This window comes from Coregonus lavaretus (genome assembly GCF_964263955.1).
Source record: "Coregonus lavaretus genome assembly, chromosome: 27".
NCBI lineage: Eukaryota > Metazoa > Chordata > Actinopteri > Salmoniformes > Salmonidae > Coregonus > Coregonus lavaretus.
The window spans coordinates 17,765,884-17,771,986 of NC_140014.1; the positions used below are offsets into that span (position 1 = coordinate 17,765,884).

Consider the following 6,103-nt stretch of genomic DNA (forward strand, 5'->3'; position numbering starts at 1 on the left):
CGCAGATATAAGTGGACACCATCGAGGTGCGGATGTTTACCTTCTACACACGTTATTATTATTTTTGTTTCGTCCTAAGAACAGATTGTAGTGGTAATATGAAAAGGGATAAATGTTTTGTGTCATTTAGGCTAAATGGAATTCTAAGCATCATTCCAGTCAAAATAAGCTCTGCGAACATTCTATTCAATTCATTTGCTATGGGCTCGCGCTAGTGTTCCAACTTAGCCAACGTTCTATTGCTGTTTTTCAGCCTTGGGTGAATTTTGACTCGTTCAATTGTGCAGCCTACTGAGGGGGACATGATTCAATTTAGCAGAAAAACACACATTCTCTTCTATATTTTGTCAACCAAACTCTCCTCATAAATAGATAGACACAGGGTTCCTTTTTTTCCTGAAGCTTCACTTCTCACTTATTCAACCCACTTGAACATCACCCAAATGTGTTGATCATATGCATGGTCATATACTGTAGCTCTGCTGGCGGCAGTGGAGAGGTGTAGTTTATGGTTTTTAATGTATGCCCATTTATAAACCTGAATCAGTCCTTAGAATAATAAAGGTTGAATTAAACCAGTATATATGAAACCAGTAAATAAGGCAATAGTGCCAAATAGTTTTGATGAGGCAGTTTGTGTTCCCATACATTTTCTTTGACATATAGTTTTAACTCTATTATTAACCCTATTATCCTTTTATTCTGCACATCTTCAATATTTCCATTTATTTCCCAAATTTAAATAATCGGAAAGAAATAAACGTAGGTGTAAAAATAAAATAATTTGTGTTCTTTTTGTAGCTAGCCATATGTCTGCCATAGGTTTGTTGATGCTTTGACCGTTTCCTGAAGGTGAATAACCAATCAAAATGAATCTCTGGCCCCAGGGCCAGCTCTAGCCTTTTGGGGGCCCTAAGCGAGAACATTAAGTTGAGACGCCGACTGAGTACCTACACATTTTAAAAAGCTGCCTGGGGCCCTAAACAACTGCATATGTCCCTTATGCCTGGAGCCGGCCCTGTCTGGCCCAGCTGTCACTCAGTGACTAAAAAGCATACTCCAGATGCATCAATTATAACAGAGTGTGAAAACTGGGAACTTGACCATTCAGCCCCTCGACAACTAAACTTTTTATGGACTGAATATGAACTATGAGCTGGAATGATGCATGACGAGCAGCTCCTGTCTAGTAAACATGTATCATTCCTGTTACCCCTGTCCATTTCAGAGAACGCTTTCACAGACCACTGCTATAAAGGTGTCTCAAGTTAATGGGCTTCTACTCGAGACTGAACATAAAAACACTTCATCACAAACAACATCCTTCATTACATCCAAGAGAGAATGGTTTAATAACAGCAAATAACTCCCACACGTCATAAAGTTTTAGATCACAGTAATGTTATCATAAGCAGGTGGAAACAGCCTTATACAGTATAATAAACAACATACTAACAGCTTTCTACTGGCATCAGACAGAAATAGTTTAAAATGAAACACTACATTATACTGTTTCATAATGTTTACCAATATTCAGAAGACAGAAAGCACATTGAAACGATTAAACAACTAAATGATTTCAATCAACATTCATGTACTGCTAACATTAGCATCCCAATTCAGTGACGAGTGATGACAGCCAAACATTTGTATGAATGTTGTGTTTTTTGTAACAATAGAACAAATCTATTGTGCTCTTTATTAATTGTTCTTGGGCTTTTTCCTCAAGGGTTTATCATCGTCACTACTTTGACTACCCTCATCCATCTCAGACAGACATTCTTGATCGTTGGCACGTTTGTTATGGTCAAGCAATGCACAGCCAAAAACAGTGTTATAGTAGCAGCAATAAGTTTTCACAGGAATTTTTTTCAGGGAATTAAAAACTCTCTCTCTAGTTTGCATTTTGTCATCACGATAAATATGGTCGAAGACTACTGCCTTATAACCGTTGTCTACTTTTCTGAAAACATCATTCAGTGGTTGGATGATGTTTGCAACTTTGCCTTCTAGGCATGACTCCCTACAAGGACTGTTGTGTGTGTAGAGTATCAAACACACTTTATCAGAAGCTTTGTTAAAATTGGATTTCAGTTCATTCAGTACGCGATATTCTGAATGAACCTCTTCTTTTTGAGCTGCTACAGCATCCTGTATATATGTGAATAGAGGAATAGCTGCAGTGACCCCACCACTGTTGAACACAACACCATTTGCCATGTCTTCCACAACCTTTTGAAAGTCAACGTTGCTTCTCTCCATCTTCCCATTGTCACATTCATCTTTTGTAAGACTGAGTGCAATTGTGAACTGGCCGCCCCTGTATTAGAAACCCAAACATACATACAGTAAATCAAGTGGTCGAAATGGAAACATTTAAAATGAGCATTTAAGACATAATACTGAATTTACGTTTCAGCCAAACAGCACCACTTAGTTTTCTATAAAGCTAGCTGAGGGATGGGGCTGGGGAATTGAAAGATGGGTCAATGCCAATTGCAAGGACTTGACAGTCCAACCAAGATCGTTTAAAACATATTTTGAAGCTACACTATAAATTGTTTTTATAAAGACTCAAATTACAACTAAAAACCTGAAAAATTAAATAAAACAACCTTATATTTTGGGTTATAATAGGGTTATGTTATATTCAATAATCATTCTTTAAAGTATCCGCTCAAAAGATTGAGAATAATGTTGTCTGTTATAATAAAGTTTAGAGTAATTGTCACATCAGCAAAAAAGACCCAAAAGCGATAAATGTAGATCCATGCAGAATTCCTAATACTAGGTAGGGTTGGTTAAACCATGGAGTTACATTGCAGAGTGCACAATAAGAGGATAACAGACTGTTCAGCCACAAGAAAAGTCATTGTAAAAAGCAATGTCGGATTATGATAGAAGCTCATGGTTGCTAAAAGTAGAAACAAACTAAAATGATCTTACTTGGCCATTTGTTGCCTTCTGCCTTTGTTCTTTTCCTTGATAATGTCCTGCAACTTTCTATGGTCGAACCTGGATAGGCAGTATGGTTATTATCACCATCACAGCATTTGGCAAAGGCAATGTGTACTTTACAGTAAATTACTGTGTTGGCACTACATGAATCAACATGCAAACATAAAATAATATAAATCACTTTATATGTTACCCACCTTTTGTGTATTATGTCTTCAATAATATTTTGCACATTTTGTTGTGATAACTCCGACTGCCCCTTCTCCACAAAGATGCTGATGAACACCAGTAAGGGAACGTAGATCTTGGCATCTTTGATGAACATGATAGTATACCTCTCTGCCGAATGACACCATTAGAAATACAGACATAAGCAGGGTTCAGATAGAGGTGCTGGGTGTGAGGTAGAACCTCCATAATAAGCTGGCCTGTGGCTTTCTGACACCTATCTCCTATTAGAGGGACAAGGCAACCTCCAAAGTATTCTTAAGAGAGGACTTTATTGACATGATATGCCAATGGGAATGGTCTAAAACAGAATAGAAACATGGAATGAAGATATGTGGTCCTCTGTAGCTCAATTGGTAGAGCATGGCGCTTGTACCGCCAGGGTAGTGGGTTCGATCCCCGGGACCACCCATACGTAGAAATGTATGCACACATGACTGTAAGTCGCTTTGGATAAAAGCGTCTGCTAAATGGCATATTATTATTATTATTATGATAACTACAATGAATAAAATACACATGTAATGTTTATATTAACGGAGGAAGAGTTTCACTGAATAGAATACTAATACTATGAATGGATGATAATGAATAGGACAATAGCAGTAGGCTGTAACAATAACAAGGAGAGCAAAGGGACTGTGTAAATACACTGCAACAGTGAATGGCAGGCTATTACATAGTAACAGGCAATAACAAGGACTGTATCCGAGTAGAGAATGTTTCATGGCATTACACAGTAATACGGCAAGAAATTGATAAATAATAGATCATAGGAAATACTGACTTATTGTTGCAGACAAAATATGAGTAATAACACAATAGTAATAAGATGAGAAACTGAGCAACACCAGCTATGCTAGCACACAATGCAACAATAACAGCAATAAGAACATATAACAAACTTACATTCTTTCACGCACCCCAAAGCCATAAATCAAACCACACACTCACAAGGAATCACACTGGGAAAGAAAACAACAGAGAATTACTTATACCCTTGTATGACCATAGGCTGGGCTGGCTGTCCAATCACAACCCAGAGGCCCTGCATGCTCAGGGCCTGGGCAGGGGTGAGGCACATGGCTACTCTCTGATTGGTTGAGCCGCAATTTTTCAAGTGATGGGTGAGACTGGTGAGGATGGGTGAGACCTAGACAACGTGGCACCAGCCAAATGAGGTAAACAAGTTGTAGTTTATCTACACCAGGGGTATTAAATCAGGGCACCTCCTGAGTATACCAATGTTACAATAACAGGCATGAGCTCTTGAATGCAGCCTCATGGCCTGTTAGAATAGGTGTTCCTTATTGTTAATTAAGTGCATGGCCTCTAGTATAAATGGTTGGCTGTCAATTCAGTCAGTCGGTTGGCATGATCTGGGAGGACGGGAGTGGTGATGGTTGTTATTATTTATAGTAAGCATAGTCAATTGTAAAAGTAGTTTTATGGCAATTCTATGATCACAACGATATACCAACTGACCCTGCTGCCAGTTCTCTGCTCTCACCTTAAGGTTGTGGTCTCTGGCTCTGCGTTCTGCTGCCGATTGGAGGCATTGCCTGGCTCCCTGTTACACCTGGGTTAACGTCCTTCAGTGGTTTGTGGTCCATTCATCAGCAGTTACCAGATCCGTTTGGCCCGCTGTCCCCAGCAGGGTGTCAACGGGAAACCCTGGTTTCTGTCCAAACATAAGAGCATTCAGAGAGTATCCTGTGGATTGGTGTTCTGACGTGTTGTATGCAAACAGTACCGGTGAGAAGTGTGCCGTCCATTATTTATTCTTCTCCAGCGGGAGAGTACGGAGCAGATCGTGAAGGGTTCTGTTAAATCGTTCACATTGGCCATTTCCCTGTGGCCTGTAGGGGGTAGATCTGGTTTTGGTGAAACCGTACATGCTGCATAAATGTTTAATAAGCTTGCTTTCTAAGCTTCTTCCCGGGTCAGAATTAATCTGGAGGGGAACGCCAAATACATAAAAACAGTTTGTTGCCAGCGCTTGGGCTACTGCTCTGGCACTCTGATCTCGGGTTGGGATCGTGTATTTGGAAAAGACATCGGTCATTACAAGGTACTGTATCGCAGTGCTTCAGGAGTCACTACAGATCCGGGTTCGATCCTGGGCTGTGTCGCAGCCGGCCGTGACCGGGAGACCCATGAGGCGGTGCACAATTGGCCCAGCGTCGTCCGGGTTAGGGGAGGGTTTGGCCGGCTGGGATGTCCTTGTCCCATCGCGCTCTAGCGACTCCTGTGGCGGGCCGGGCGCATGCACGCTGACACATTGGTGCGGCTGGCTTGCGGGTTAAGTGAGCAGTGTGTCAAGAAGCAGTGCGGCTTGGCAGGGTCTTGTTTCGGAGGATGAATGGCTCTCGACCTTTGCCTCTCCCGAGTCCGTACGGGAGTTACAGCAATGGGACAAGACTGTAACTACCAATTAGATATCACAATTGCGGGGGAAAGGGGTTAAAAAAAAAAAAACTGTTCTGAATTTATGTGAAACATCACAGCACAGTTAAAAAATATATTGGCACATGGAATCATTTTTTAAAGAAATTGTTATCCAGACAGATTGCACAGCACAAAGGTCAGTGGATAGATGCTCTCCCCACAGTGTTGATGGGTATGAGATGCACACTCTCCAGAGCAGGGGTTCTCAAAGTGGGGTCTGCAGACGAAGTACTGCAGCGGGTCCGCAGCCGGATCTCAAAATATACATTGCCTTCAGAAAGTATTCATACCCCTTGACTTATTCCACATTTTGTGTTACAGCCTGAATTAAATTGATTTTTTTCTCACCCATCTACACACAGCACCCCATAATGACAGTTCAAATGTATTTTTAGAAATGTTTGCAAATGTATTGAAAATGAAATAAATACATAAATATCACATTTACATTAGTATTCACACTCCTGAG

The 6,103-nt window shown here is 40.7% G+C and overlaps 1 long non-coding RNA gene across 1 annotated transcript; it reads right to left on the reverse strand.

The window, feature by feature from the left end:
• Positions 1 to 1,324: 1,324 nt before the first annotated feature.
• On the reverse strand, positions 1,325 to 4,178 carry LOC311102679. The gene is made up of 4 exons (XR_014610032.1): positions 4,096 to 4,178; positions 3,156 to 3,297; positions 2,947 to 3,015; positions 1,325 to 2,320 (listed from the first exon to the last, which is right to left on the reverse strand). It is a non-coding gene; the product is annotated as an uncharacterized lncRNA (long non-coding RNA).
• Between the last annotated feature and the right edge of the window lie 1,925 nt (positions 4,179 to 6,103).